The sequence below is a fragment of the Talpa occidentalis genome, unplaced genomic scaffold, assembly GCF_014898055.3.
Source record: "Talpa occidentalis isolate TD23 unplaced genomic scaffold, MPIMG_talOcc4v2.1 talOcc4.8, whole genome shotgun sequence".
In the NCBI taxonomy this organism is placed as follows: domain Eukaryota; kingdom Metazoa; phylum Chordata; class Mammalia; order Eulipotyphla; family Talpidae; genus Talpa; species Talpa occidentalis.
Window position 1 is genome coordinate 2,071,655 of NW_023605194.1, and position 14,991 is coordinate 2,086,645.

Sequence of the window (14,991 nt, forward strand, 5' to 3'; positions counted from 1 at the left end):
TAGGGCGCTGCAGCGGCCTCTGGCCCGCGGGCTGAGGCTTTATCACGCGGCAGCGGGCGGCTTGAGAAGGCTGCCTCCCCGGGCAGGAATGACGTTGTCAGTGTTTCCCAGGAGAATAAAATAAAAAACTGACTTCTGTCCAGGGAGGCAGAGGAAGACCTGACACGGGCCACAGCGCCCCTGTGCTCTGCCCGGCGTGGCTGCGGGCCGAGCGCCTCTGAGCGCACCTGCTCCCCGCCGTCACCGAGCGAAGACGCTGCCGTCACCCAGGCGGCCCTCCCCAGGGCCCGCGGCGAGGACGGGACGAGCCAGGACTTGAGCTGGGAGGCGAGGCAGAGCCCACATGCGTTTTCATACTTCAAACTCCGCAGCTAGGCGGGGACAGAACACGTCACGCAGATCCCCCCACACAGTGGCCGTGGTTCATCGTCGTGGTCCAGGAAGGACTGCCTGGCCCTCCTGGAGCTGGGCAAAGGGAGGTGGGCAAAAGCAGGCACCGCCCCGCCTTCCTGGACTCTAATACCCCCCGCCACCCGTCCACTGTCGCCTTTTCCCTCCTTCACACCTGTTTGCCATCGCTGGAATCCCTGGAATGAGAGGGTGATCCCCCGTTTTCTACTGCGAGTGCTTTGTTACCCACACTTTCCCGGCAGGTGGACTCCTTGACGCAAACTTCCCGCAAACACCCTTAGCCCCAAGTCCCTCGAGGGCTCCCTAGCTTTCCTAAGACCTGTGAGCTCGCTGCACAAGTGCACCCAGCAGCCCAGGTCCTGGGTGCAGCTCACTCTCCTGCAGCCTCTGTTAACAAAGTGACTTTCTCAGGGGAGTGGGTTCTGAGCCAGAGGCCAGCCCAGTATCTGGGGTCTCAGGGGTGCAGAGTGGGAACCCCCACTGGCCACCTCACACCCCAGGGTTCAAGTATTTAAATCACATCCAAAAGAAGCAAAGTCATATGAAATGCCCCAGAACTGCCACTGTGCATGATGTTGAGGGGACGCTGCAAGAACCCCAGCTCTGCAGGGGTAGCCTGGTTGGTCCCTCACAGCGCACCAGCAGCCCCGCAGCCAGCCCTGCCCTGGAAGGTGGGTTGAAGCCCCGTGCTCGCTTGGAGCGTCTGCCCATGGGGCAACCCTGCACTTTGTCTCTACACCATCCCATACGCAGTACCCACGTGCACACACGTGCACACACCCACAGCGTGCACACACCCTGTGTGCCCACTCACGCACAGCTGCACACACACTATGCACCCATGCACACACATTTGCATGTGCACTGTGCATGTGTGCACACACATGCACACACATGCACAGACATGCACTCTGCACACATGCGCACAGGCAATCAGGTGTCTCTTTAACAGGCACACCTGGGGGCACAGCAGTTAGCTGGAGGCAAGGAGGCCCTTCCACACCACAGGTGAGCATGAGGAAGTTTTCCTCTTAGCCTTTCTGACTTGGGAGACACCACTATTTTCTTTGAGTGCAAACAGAATAAAGCAACAACTTAAAGTGAGCTGGAGACCCCTCGTGGTGTCCTACGTGGCGGCCCAGGCACAGCAGGACGCCTCTGCCGTGCCCTGAGTGGCCTGCGTGGGGCAGCCCCGGCCAGTGCTCGGGCACCGCAGAGACCGGCGGTATCTCCACACTGCTGGGCATTTGGGGCAGCCGGGGGCCTGGTGACCTTTGCACGGTAGTAGGGAGCTGTGGGTCAACCCCTGGGGTCGCCTGTGCTTTGCAGGGAGAGAACCCATGTGCCAGGATAAGGGATTTAAGTGAACCGCCCCGAGAATGCAACCTAATATTCATTCTCTGCAGGAAGCCTGTTCTCGCCAAACATATCAAAGAGAATTCACAGGTGAGCTGTATCTGAGTTTACCCACATAGCAGCATTAGCAATTTAAAAGCAATTTGAGCGTTTACCAGATATACAGTTTCTGGGAAAACATATGCTAGCCCGTGTGATCACAGCTTCCCCCGGCAGCAGGCTTTAAGAAAACAAGAGCGAGCAGCACGCTGCGGCAGGAATCTCTTCCTCCAATTTTCTGGTGCGCTGCCCCGGTAACGCGCGCGCCTTCCTGTCGGGTCCTTCCTAAAAGGCCTTCCTAGATGTTTCCTTGAGAGATCCAGGTCCCCAAATTCCAGCATGTTCTCTGCTTAAAGGACTTGGAGTTGTTCTGTTTCGTGCGGCCGGGGGAGCCTGTGTAAGCAGCAGCGCAGAGGAGCAGAAGACACAGCGGCTCTCTGCATCACCGGCAGGAAGCGTGAAGCCACCACCCACGCGTGGAGTAAGCGCCGCAAACTCGCCGGAGACGCGCACCTGCTCCTGCCTGAGGACCAGGGAGGAGCGACATTCGCGAGGACATTTTAAAGGCTGTTAGAAAACGCATTTTCTCACAGCCTACTCTAGCCACAGAAGGAACGTTCGGGAAATCCCTTTCACCTCTGTGTTCTGCACCCATGGGCGCTTCGAGAACACCGCTCTCCAAGCCGCCCACTGGGGTCTCCCTGGCCAGCCACGTGAGCACCCCCAACCCGACTGCGGGGCATGGGTGTCCCTGCAGTTCTCCTGCAGCTAGTGCCCCGCAGGCTGTACTGCCGGCAACCGGAGCCCAGCGCCCCAGCACCCCAGGGTGCAGACACTGGAGAGATGGCGCATCTCTGGGAGAAAGAAAAGCCCAGGAAGAAAGGTGTCATTCCCAGACATGTGACCTTTTTCAAGATTAAAATAAGTCAGAAAGAGGGCCTCCCTGGCGGCGCAGGGGTTAAGTCTCAGCACTGAGGCTGTCCACAGTCTCTGCAGCACGAGTTCTATCCCCGGTCAGGGAGATACCAAAGGGCACAGCAGACCTCTCCTGTCTCCCCGCTACCCCCCTCAGCAGTGTGTTTCAGAGGATCGGCCTGTTCTGCTCCCCACTCTGTCTCTGGTGAATCCTCTCACCCCCCACACCTCTGGCCTGTACCCCAGCTCTTGTATGCAAAAAATAAATCAATCTTTTAAAAAAATTCAGTAAGAAAGATGGTGTAAGATCCCTCTGGGCTGGAGGCAGTGCACCCCACATGAGAGGGGGTGTCTGCCAGCTCATGGGGAGGGAAGGCACAGCCTTGGGCATCCCCTGATATGGCAGGTGATTGAGCGCCGTGCTGTGAAGCTGCCCGCAGCCTCTGCAGCACGGGTTCAATCCCGGCCGGCCAGTGAGAATCCCACATGGCGCGGCAGACCTCTCCTGTCGTGCCCGCTGCTCCCCTCAGCAGTGTACTTCGTCAGTCTGCCTGTTCTGCTCCCCACTCTGTCTTGGTGAATCCTCTCACCCTCCCACATGTCTGACCTGTACCCTGGTTCTTGTATGTATGAATAAATAAATCTTAAAAAAAAAGAAATTACTAAAAAAAAAGTTACCACTGATGTGACACTTTCAACAGGACTCTTCAAGCAAAACTAGATAGAAGCGCAGCCTAAAGCGCCAGACACGCAGAGGAGAGAGGCCTCAGCACACCCGGGGTCTCTGTGGGTACCCTTGCCCAAAGGGGCTGCAAATGCTTTCATTCTGGAGCTTTCCACTGGACTTAAAGGACAATCCTATTTCCAGCATGACCTGGCCTTGAAGGGAGAACTTCCCATGTCAGAAACATGCTTTCTTCTACTTGATTCCCGATGAAAAGGGAAGAGTGCCCCCAAGTTTTGCTCTCTAGTCTGTTCCTCTGAAAAACTGCAGCCAGTGCTGCTGCCTGTGTCTTCTGTGGGGTAGGAGGTTTTTATGGGGCTTCTTGATTTTCTCACGGAGGGGTGGAGCCACCTCCCGGGGAGAGTGGCAGCTCCCTCGAGAAAGCCCCCTCCCCCCAAAAGTGGCCACTGGCTCAGGAGGGGCAGAGGCAGAGGCTCCTGGGGTGCAAGTCTCTCTGAGGGAAGGGCACAGACATGCAGCCCCGCAGACGCACAGGTTCCCGGCCTGCCTTGCGCTGTGACATGGTTCCCGTCGCTGCCCCTGTGGTCACTTTCAGTTTGCCCCAAGGAGCAGACCTGGACGGCCAATCGCCCACGCTGGGCCCGCCACGCATGCTTGACAGTATCTGCTCATTCCATAGCTCCCGGGTATCTGCCTCCGGCGGAGAAGCTGCAGACAGAAACCAGACAGCGAGGCAAGCACATGGCAGCCCTGGTGGACGTGTGCATGCTGGGAAGGGGAGCCGGCCAAGAGCAGGTGGGGCAGCCCCAGCAGGCAGTGCCCTGGCGCCCCACCCGGGTCCCTGGGGGTGCAGATGACCCCATCACCTGCCTGCAGAGCCATTTATTTTCTGAAAATGCCGCGTCTCATCTATTTGCTGTTGAGAAGGAATTTCTGAACGGCCATGGAATCCATCTCTGCTGCAGACGGCAATGCCACTCGCCTGCCACAGGAGCTGAGCTCTTTCTATTCCCAAAGGGGCCAGGGTTTCTACCGGTTGCCATGGCGACGCTGCAGGATGGCTGCCGTGTGGGCCGCAGCAGGCACATCACACTCTTAAATCATCCATTGGCTTCATGGGGCAAGTTTTTCGGAAAACCTGGCTACGTAAAACTTAGTTAGCTGGACCTCAGCCTCCTCCCCCGGGCAGGGGACAGGACAGGGCACGAGCCCCCAGCCACGGTCACACCGACAGCAGGAGTTTGCACGAGAAGGGCCTCTCACACCCCATCTGGCCCGTACCGTGGACGCGAGGAGAGGTTCTCACTAGCTCCAGATGATTCTCCAAAAGCAAAAGTGATCTGACTAGAAATGAGGGGCTGGTTGTTAACTGTTGGGGCGCCCATCAGTTTTGCTCTGGCCTGCACATTTACAAGCAACAGCTTACTTCCTCTCCTGGCCAGCCTTTTGTTTGTAACTAGCATGTACTAGTTACACACACTCACACACACACTCACAGAGTGATCTCCAGCCCTGACCTGTCACTGGTGGAGTCTGCTTTTTTAAGATGGTGTCACTTTTACTCCTCCATGGCCTGTCTCCCAAGGATGAACTGGGAAACCCCCCATGAACTCGAGGACGGGGACTCAGGGTATCGGCTGAGTCCAGGAGGGCTGTGCACCCCTTGACAGCCCCGCAGAGCAGAGGACCGTGGGGGACGGCCTTGGGAGGGCAGGCAGAGCCTCTCGGGGCCTCATCACCCTCTGAGCCAACGCGGGGCCTGCCAGGATGCCCGGGCCCTCGGCTGCCCTTGGCTCTTACTGCAAATGGTCTTGGAAACTGGCCTGGACTCCCAACAAGACGGTGTTCATGGAAAGGGAGAAACAACCTAGATGGGGCTTCAGAGGCTGCTGCTTGGATAAGGCAGGTGATTTACTCAAGCCAAGCTCTAAGGCAAACGCCACTCCAAGCCTGGCCCAAATTCATGAAGGTGACCTGGATTTGGTCACGTCACCGCCACACTTGGGCTTGCTCTCTGCCCCTCCCCCCATTGTTTGCCTGGCTTTTGTGCCCTCCGCTCCCCCCTCCCGGAGAGGGTTTGTCAAGAACAGGCAGCAAACACTGTCCACACAGCAAAGAATGTTGTGGAGGCCTCAGAGCCCCGACTGCAGCAGAGAACAGACGCTCTCTCGCAACACCCACTTCAGGAAGAAACCCGGGTTGTGACATTTGCAGCCACTGCTCCTGCGGGGGGGGGGCCGGGCGGGGCCGGGCGGGGGCTGGCGCGGCTGGGCCCTGCCTCCGGGTTCGGTCTCGGGAGGCAGAGGGCGAAATTCGAACATGGGGGTGAGGGGATTGGGGGTACGGTAGGGGGTGCTGCCAGCTGGGGTTTCCTGACTCGGACTCCACATCGAATGAGGTGCCACGGTCATTAAGACGGAGAGTTTTGGGTGCAAAGGCTCTAAAGGGGGTTCTTAAGTTAGAATCTGGAGCAATGTGAATATATCCTAATCCAAAATTATTGGGGTGCAGGAAAAACGTCTTCTGGAGTACTGTGCCCGCCGGCATGTGGGGGCAGCTGCCTGTCCCCCGTTCCACTGGGTTCTGTTGTGGAAGTAATGACTTCACAGGGGAGGCCTGCGCTCTCCCCGTCACGTTCCATCATACAAACGAGCGTCTTCAGCTCTCTGAACTGCCTTTGGTGCAACACAGATAAAGTTCCAAGTTGCCAAGCAACGGAAACTTCCAGCACTGCCAGTCCTTCAGGAGCTCGCTCCCTTCCCAATGATCAGGCGGCGGCCACGCTGGGGGTCGCACGAGGGCCTGATCATCCTGAAGTGAAAAGTGAATCGCGCTGTTTCCATGACATGAATTTTCCCGGGGAAACGCGACTCTCCAGCACCAAAGGTGGGCGCCAGGACAGCAGCAGGGGGAGCTGAGGGCTGGCAGAACCCCAGGAGACACCCGTTCCCGGGACATGCATTTTAGACAGAGCCGGCAAGTCGCTTAGTCTAAGGTGCCGGGGATGCCAGTGCGTAGAGCGAGCAGGGACGGGGCTGAATGCCGAGTGAGGCGCCCGACCTGGCCAGTCCTTCGGCGCCGGGCAATTCCCCAGCGCCCCAAGCATCGCTCTCTTCAGCTGTCTTCCCGCTCTGCCACCCGGAGGAGTTAATCAAACATCGCGGCGTCTTTGGAAAACAAGGTTTGCACGTGGGTGTTCAGAGCGATCCATTGTTGCTCGAAGCTATTTACAACAGCACAGAGAGCCTTGGGAGGCGTCCATCTCCACGCCCCTTGGCAGGCTCGGCGGCACCAGCTGGGCCACTCCGCTGTGCTGCTCTGGGTCCTCAGACCCTGAGAACTTGGGGGCCTCGGGCCCCATCTAAGACCTGAATGGAGGCCGTAGAAGGGACCTGACCCATTTGTTGTCAGGCAGCCCGCTGAGGGCAGAGCCAGTGTTTGACCTTGGTCTCCGGGCCGCGCCGCCACGTTCTGGCACAGCCCGCTCTGCCTTCCCGGAGGTGGCCCGGCGCGCAGGCTTCCTCCGCTTCAGGTGGAGACAGTGGCGCCATCCGGTTCAGATGCCTTCCCAAGAGCGAGGGGGCACACCCAGCCGTCAGTCACCCTCTTTTCAAGTCCTGTCCTGAAAGGGACACGCATGTTTGCACCCACCTAAGTCCGTCGATGACGCGCCTGCTCCCCACGGCAGGTTCTATGCACCAAGAATGTCCGAGGTTCAGGTCCAGCACACGGCCGGCCGCGTGAGCCTGCTGTGCGGCCCCGGCCCGCAGAGGACTGGGCGACAGGGCCGGGCAGCCCAGCCCTGGGGCGGCTCCAGGACCCAGAGGGAGGTGGACAGAGCCGGGCGCACACCTGGACCCGAGCTCCCCCGCCTGCCAGCTCGCACTCACCACCCCTAAGGCTGCCCGGCCGCTGTCTCGCCCTGCAAGCCCCAGGGGAGCGGGGGCCTGGGTGGCTGAAGGAAAGAAAAGTTGGGTGAGAAAAGATGTGTGACAGGAGCGCTGTCTTCCTGCCCCGCTCGGATCTCGCAGAGGATCCCAGGATAACGCTGCTGCTGCTCCCGAGTCTGGGGAGCCCTGGGTGGCGGCAGGCCGGGCTGCTCTCTCTGCACTCTGCCAAGCTCCGCAGCGCTTTCCCCACTTGCGGTCGCTGGCAGACGCAGAGCCCTGCTCTCTGGAGAGTGGCAGCCGCCCTCCTGGCCCTGGTGGAGCTCGCGTTCCGTGGCGGAACATCCTCTCCTCCTGCCAGCCCTCTGAGCCCTGCAAAACCTCTCGCTGTGTTTCCTGCCGGGAGGTTGGCTCTGCTGTCCAGGGGGCTCTGCTCGGGGCCGGGACCACTCGGCTTCGGGCCCTGCCCGCCTGGCTGATGTTTGCCCACCAGGACGGCTGATGTCAAGAGTTTGAGGGGGGCCCACTTTGAGGCCCTCTAGCCCCTGCTCCGGGTCTCCCTCTCACTGTTCCCCTTGACCGTCCTCTGATTAAAAATCTTTGCGCACACTGGAGTTTGATTACTTTGCTTTTATGCACAAGGAAAACATGGGTTTTCCACTTAACAGCTGGGGTCCCTGGGCACCCCGGTGTCACCGGGCATCAGGAGGAGGCAGGACAGACACCGAGTAGACACGGTACTATACTTTCTCTTAGGGGGCCTCCCTGGGGCTCCCCATGTGAACGGGTGTGTTTCCACGTGAAAAAATGCTATAAAAAATGACACAACTTTTAAAAACAATTTTTAGACAGACTTCAGTGTTGCACGAGGCACAGGCTGCTGGCACGGGGCCCCCAGCCCACGGTGACAGTGCCTGGTCCTCCCGTGTCACGCTGCAGAGGTCAAGCGCCTCCCGGGGGGGGGGGTGTCCAGAGGCTTCACGACACCCCTGTTCTTGAATACTGGAGTGCCCTATTACTCAGATCATATCAAGAATAGGTTTTTAAAGGAAACATGACTTAATCCTCAGCAAAACAGGAGGAAAACATACCGCGGCAGGTAGTGAATCACTCATTAAAAATTAAATAAATCCACCCACCACGGGAAACAGCTGAACAGAAGGTGAGTGCCGGCTCCCCTGGAAGAAAGCCAAACGGTGGGTCTGGGAAACAGAGATGCCTCCGACCCCACCCTGTCCGGCCCCAGCTCCCGCTGCTGACCCTCATGGCCCTGCAGGCTTCGCTGAGGATGCCCGTGACCGGGCGCGGGGTGCGGGGGGCGCGAGGTGCCAGGGCTTCCTGGAGGACGGAGGATGCGCCCTGGCGTGAGTCACTCCTCAGGTGGAATAAACCGTCACAAGGCCCCAGAGCCACTCCCCCGGTGGGGAAGCACCTTCTCTCGATGAACTAATGCTTCTTCTTACGTTTCAACATCAAAGCCACAGACTTCTGGCCTTGCTTCCCAAATACAAGCCACTTCATGGAAAGAAGAAGACTGCTTTTCAAAGCATTTTTTCCCTCAAGTAAAACCCTCCTTCGTAAATCCCCGCTAAATCCCCGCTACTTGTGACGGGAGGGAGGGCAGAGGTGACAAGAGTGACTTTCAGAGACAGGGACCGTGGCTTCCCTTCCAGGGTGAGGTTACAAAACATGCAGAACAGGGCCTCCCTGGTGGTGCAGGGATTAAAGACACAGAGCCAGCAGCCATCAAGCTATCACCAGACGCTGCAGCACGAGTTCAATCCCCAGCCAGGGAGCTACCCACAGGCGCAGCAGATCCCACCTGTCTCCCCGCTGCTCCCCTCAGCAGTGGATTTCGTCAGTCTGCCCTGCTCCCTGCTCTGTCTCTGGTGAGTCCTCCCACCCCCCGCATCTCTGGCCTGCACCCCAGCTCTTGAATACATAAATAAATCAATCTTTAAAAATAAAGAAAAAAACCCGTGCAGAGCAGATGTCGACCCACCCCAGAGGGCAGGGCTGGACAAGACAGACGCGCTGGGTGCATCATGCTATCTGGGGGTGTCTGTCGACCCAAAACCTGCAGGTCACAGAGCCTTATGCCTGGACGAGACCTTCCAAAACGAGGCGGGGAGGGTGGCCCTGGCTCACCCCGCGTTCTAGGACTCCACTCTGCTTCCGCCCGGCGCTGCTCTAGGCTCCCCCTCCAGCACGCACGGGATGGAACATCAGCCTCCCACGCCATGTTTCCCGAAACCGGCCGTGGATCTACCCGCGTGGGACAGACCATGCCGTGCCGAGCCTGGGGCACCCGCGAGACGCTGGTGCTGACGTGGGTGAGTGTGGGCGCGCTCAAAGGAAACCCAGCCAGTGTGTGCAGTGAGATTAGAAAACTGGATCTGGTCAGCAGATAGCAAGCGGAAATGGGCTGGAACCCTGGCCAAGATCAACTCGAGTGATCTAGGTTGTTCCAAAATATGGTCACCTCCCAGCAAACTGTTCGCAGAATGTGAGGGTCAAGCTCCCGTGTCCACATGCCCCATGGCCTGTGCTCTCTGAAACAGCACATTTCACAGCAGAAGCTGCTACTCTTTTTGTTTGGCTCGGCCGCCCCTCACCGAGTGGCCTGCAGGTGCAAGCAGAGCCCTGGCCCGAGTGCCGAGGGCCTGAGTCCCTGCCCGCTGTTGTCTTCCCAAGCCACGTCCCACCATGTCTGGGCCTGTCCTCTCCTCTCAAAGGTGAAGGTCAGGACGCACACCTCCACCTCGCCAGGTGTGTCCGAGGCCCGCGGCAGCGTGAACTGGAGCATGCTTTGAAAACTGTAAAGTGCTCTTCGTGCAAACGTGTTATCGTAAATACGATGCATGTTATCAGCATACACGTTTAATAGGAAATAGGTCAAGTCTTATTTTTATAATTCCATCTACAAGATATCTAAAAACTTAATTTCGCAGCGGTGACATGGTCACCCAGTAACTCAAACAGAGGAGGTCTCCATCCCTGCTCCAGTAGCTCTGCCCCCATATGGCCCCTGGACACAGCCCCGGCCTCACTGACAGATCGGCCTCGGCGAGTCGTTAATATCAGTTAAAAGCCAACAGCACGTTTTCTAAAAGTTGTGAGCAATTAATCAACCCCATCATCAAAGAACACAGATCTAAGTTGTTGTTGTTTTTTTTTTTTTTACCCTATGCCCATTTTTATTCCAAATAAGGAGAAAAGCTGCCACTGGGACACACTTTGCTCGGCAATTCCACAAGGAGTGCCTTCCCCGGCACCTTAAACACTTTATGCCAAACTCTGCATTACAAAAAGCACTTTCCAAAAGTCACTTAGATTTGCAATCGTGAGCCCCGGTCCTGGTCCACCAGGGGAATGGCCCGGCTGGGCCGCAGCCAGGACCCCGCCTGACGGGTCTGGCCATCTCTGCGCCGCACTCGCATCCTGGACAGCTCAGTTCTCACAAGCTCTGTCCTCTCCCCGTGCCCGGGGCCACCCCTGGCACCCCTGGCTGCTGAGCCCGCCTGCGTGTGCCCGACGCCGGCAGAGCAGGAAGCCGGGCTCCTGGTGGGCCCGCTCTGAGGCTGAGCCCGCTCGGGCCGCTCCCCATCTCGGCGCGCCACCTCCAATTAACACGCCACTTCCCAAATCTCGTGGTTCGGGAAATCAGGTGTCTGGTGATAAAAATAGGAAATGTCCCACATTCCGGGCGGAGCCCCCACGTGTCCTGCAGCGAGCCAGCTCACAACAACAGTGGGGGCTGTCTCCCTAACAGGTGAGCCTCACCTCGCATTCCTGGCAGCCTGAGCGGCCCCGGCCCCATGCAGAACACCCCCACCCCCGCGCCCCCGCCCGCAGAGCACCACTTGGCCAAGTCGTGGCAGATTAAAATGGTTTCCTGCATCACAAACCCCAGGTTTCCTGCCCGGGGCTGGACCCAGCTAACCGCAGTGCCTGCCGGCGCTCCCTCTAACGGAGGCTTCCGGTAAGATCCTGGGATCTGAGTTCAGAAAAGCCCAGGAACGGCAGGACGGCGACCACGCCGTGAGCCCAAAGGGACGAGGAGGTCCCCTTCTAAAGCTTCCTTTACCTCCTGGACTGGGGCGGCAGCGGCACCGGGGAGCCATGCTGGCCGGGGAGAAGCCATGTTTCCTGTCGGCTGAGAAAGAATTTCTAGAACTGCCAGCGCGAGCCGGGTCTGCCGAGCGCCAGCGGGCCCGCGGCTTTTGTAGGGAAGCGTGTTCCCATTTCCTGCATGGAAGCGCTGACGCGGCCCCTGACGAAGCACCACCTCCGAGCTCCCCGGGGGGCACTTCTTGGAAGAAGGTCGAGACTTTCCTGGGGGAAGTGGAAACAAATGCGGGGTGAATCCATGTGTCACCCTCAGAGCCAAAGGCTCTGAGTTCAGTCGGCGGGAGAATAACTCGCTGCTGGGAGATGCGCGAGGGTTCGCTGGGAGGGACGCCTGGGCGCCCACGAAAGCCCAAGAACACGCGGCACCCCAGCCATGGGGGACGGGACTGTTTGAGGGGCCCCGGCCTGAGCCCCCCACTTTAAACACCAGCAGATTCCTTTTATTTTTCCTGCCATTGAAACCAACACCAAGGAAGAAGTCTTCGGAGGAGAAAATCACAGGGCCTGACACAGGAGGCCCGGGCCAGAGAAGGAATTTTGGAGTCAGTTTAAAAGTTAACTTCCCTGTCACTTAACAGCAGCCCTTCTGTTTCATTTTCTTTTATTCCTTTGGCATCTCCATGAATCAAAGTGGAGGTGACGGCTGCTGGGCCCCCAGGGCCGCGACAATGCAAGGCCTGGCAGAGCCCGGGGAGAGAGAAGCTACTTCTGAGGCTCCCGCACGCCTGCAAGCCTGAATTCCGCTGCGTTATTCAGACCCCGGGCGCCAGGCCTCCGCCGGGAGGGGCTGGGCTCACTCTGACGGTCAGAAAGGGCTCCCTGCTCCCGCGCCCCCAGCCGAGTTTGAAATACTAAAGAAAGAAAAACACGAGCAAACTGGCTGTGCTGGAAACACCTGGCTTCATGCAGTTTAAAAAGTCAAATGTTAACTGAGGGCTTTGTAATGAAAGACCAGGCACTACTGCGAGAAAAGGGACGCGCTTTTGATAGTCAGCGACACTCCCCCGTTCAGGGCCAATGTCCCGATGATGGTAAAACAGTAATGTAATGAAAGGCGTCCACTGGGTCGCCTGACTTAAGGTCACTGTCATCCTGGGAAGCGGCCGGCAGAGCAGAGACCAGGGGGCTGGCACAGGTGCCAGGTTCCCCAGCAGGTATCGTGGGGCCCCGCCCTGCCGCCGGCCCCCATGTGGATGAGGCCTAGAAGTCCATGCCCTGGGTGCTCATGCTCTGCTGCCCAGCCCAAAGGTGGGCTGTTTTCTTAGCTCTGATGGACTCTGAAGAAAATCTGCAACCCCCCAAACAAGAGCCATTCCTTTCTCCGAGCTGACTTGCTGGAGCTCTGGCATGAGTCTGAAAGCGCAGCAGGCTGAAAGGGTGAACTGGGGTCCTCCTGTGCACCCCGCCAGGAGATCCACATGGGCAGTAGGTAAGACGGGGTTCATGTATAAAACCCCTCCCCTCCTGCAGGGAGGAAGACCCTGAAATCAGGAGCACTTTGAATCTCAAAGCCCCCAGCAGCCCGAAGTAGACAGGACTTCCCTGATGTCCAAAGGGAGGCAGAGGACGGGTCTGGGACGGGGCGGCCCAGAGTCGCTGGGCTCCTGTATGTCGGGACAAACAGGGAGGGAGCCGTCCTGGGTGGGTGCTGGCTCCTGGCTCTGCGGCTGGCTCTGAGATCATGTCCCGGGAGCATGGATCTCCCCGGAGCCTGCAGACCCGCTCTCGACTGGGCAGCAACCGGCCAACCCTGAGCCTGGGCCATCCCAGACCCCATGGGTGGTGAGGCTGGGTGTGGAGGGGAGAGTGATGGGCAGAGAGGCAAGAGACCGGGGTCACCCACTTTCAATGTGTCCTGGATGCGCCTTCTGTTCGGGAAGGAAATGCGTCCATGGGGCCTGAGCCCACGAGTGGGACCCCAGTTCTGACTGGGCAGCCGGTGGAACCTCCCTCCCTGCTGACACAGACACCAGTGCCTCCGAGCAGTGCGGGCTTGCAGACTGCTGTAATGACGTCTGTCCCACTGAGTGACCCTTCTCTTTGATGCCACCGTTGACATTTGCTCGAGCAGAGTGAGCCACTCGGGATGGGCTGCAGCCGATGGAGACACCAGCAGGGACATGGACACATGGGCAGCTCAGCGGTGCCTGGGGCCCTCCTACCCTCCAGCTGACCGTGGCCCGTGCGCCCTCAGACAGGGCAGCAGTCCTGCAGTAGGCATGCATTGGCCACGCCAGGGACAGCTGTGCCCAAAGGAGACAGTGACCCGAAGGGCATACCCCCCGGGAGAGGCCAGCCCGGGCAAAAGAATGGACCTTAAATAACTCAGGACAGAGTCCAGGTGTTTCAAACAAGGTGATGCATTTAGGAAACAGCTTCCTAGTTACCTGCATCCTGGCCACTCACTACAGGTGAGCACACGGACGCACACACGCACAAGCACGCACACACGCACACGCGCTACCTGCCCACACTGCAGCCACTTCAATGTTCTTAGATCTCCTCCCCTGTTTCTTCAGGACACTTTCCGCCATTAGGTTGATAAACAGAACATGCAGGCGGCGGAGCTTCCTTTTTCACCAGGACCTCGATGCCATCAAAGTTGGCTGGGCCTCAAAAGGCACGCGAGTCGGCCCCAAAGACACCATCTTTCACAACAGCGCAGTTTGGAAAAGCCCCTTGTCAGCTGACCAAGTCCAGAAACAGCTCCACGGTCCCCGCTCCCTGCTCGTCACCCCACCCCAGGGAGGCGAGGGGGGTCCTCGGACAGGGGGGCGAGTCCCAGGGAGGGGAGCGTGTGGAGGCCGCGAGCTCCACGTTACATCTGAGGACACTCAACAGCTGGGCCAGGCTCTATGCGGGGGAACAAAATGGTGTGCAATGGCGTAACCAAGAGCGCGCTACCAGCCGCGCGCGCAAGTCGAGGCATAAAATCCGAGCGTAACACGCTGGCCATCTGGCCTCCTGTCTCTGGAAGACAACGCTCCTCTCACAACACAATCCCACGCGCTGTTGTTCAGCTCGCGAAAGACCCGGAATATAGAAAAAGAGCCGTACAGTACTCACCGAGGGAACACGGGGCTAGAGTCTGAAAGAGAAAGAGAAAAAGGTGTCAGTTTTCGGGGAGACGGGTCGCTGGCCACACCCTCCCTGCCGCGTCCGTGTATGTGCCGGGTCCACCTCTCTCCCAAGCACCAGCTTTCACCAGTGTCCCCCCCAAGCGCCCCTGGAGCTCTGGCTGGTGTTGGGGAGCGGCTGCCCAGGACCGGAGGGCTTGGCGCCCGCGCCCCAGGCGGTCCCTCGGCCCTCCTCGCTGTCACTGCCATGTCCCCTCGCCACGACCCTCAGCCCATCTCTCCAGAGACAGGTTTTCCAAACCTGCCTGTGAGGCCGCCTCTCCCCCACTTTCCGGCTTGATTGTTCTCCAGCGTGTTCCTTTCCCATTACTTTAGCCCCGTGCTTCTCTTCAAAGAAAGTTTTATTGAGCTCTCACCCGCGTGCCACGGAGCGCGCATTTACAGGACAAGTCAGTGGGTTAGCACAGTCCAAGGTTTTGCAACATCACCA

General features: G+C 58.7%; 1 protein-coding gene across 3 annotated transcripts in view; it reads right to left on the reverse strand.

The window, feature by feature from the left end:
• Window positions 1-14,991, reverse strand: part of PTPRE (protein tyrosine phosphatase receptor type E) — a 99,972-nt gene that overhangs the window by 40,954 nt on the left and 44,027 nt on the right. For 2 of the 3 annotated variants that reach the window (XM_037497148.2, XM_037497147.2), the window contains exon 2: window positions 14,491-14,512. The gene's annotated coding sequence lies outside the window, so the exon portion shown is untranslated. Of the gene's footprint in view, window positions 1-11,380; window positions 11,499-14,490; window positions 14,513-14,991 lie in introns of those variants that run through there. The other variant, XM_054690492.1, reaches the window with a different exon arrangement.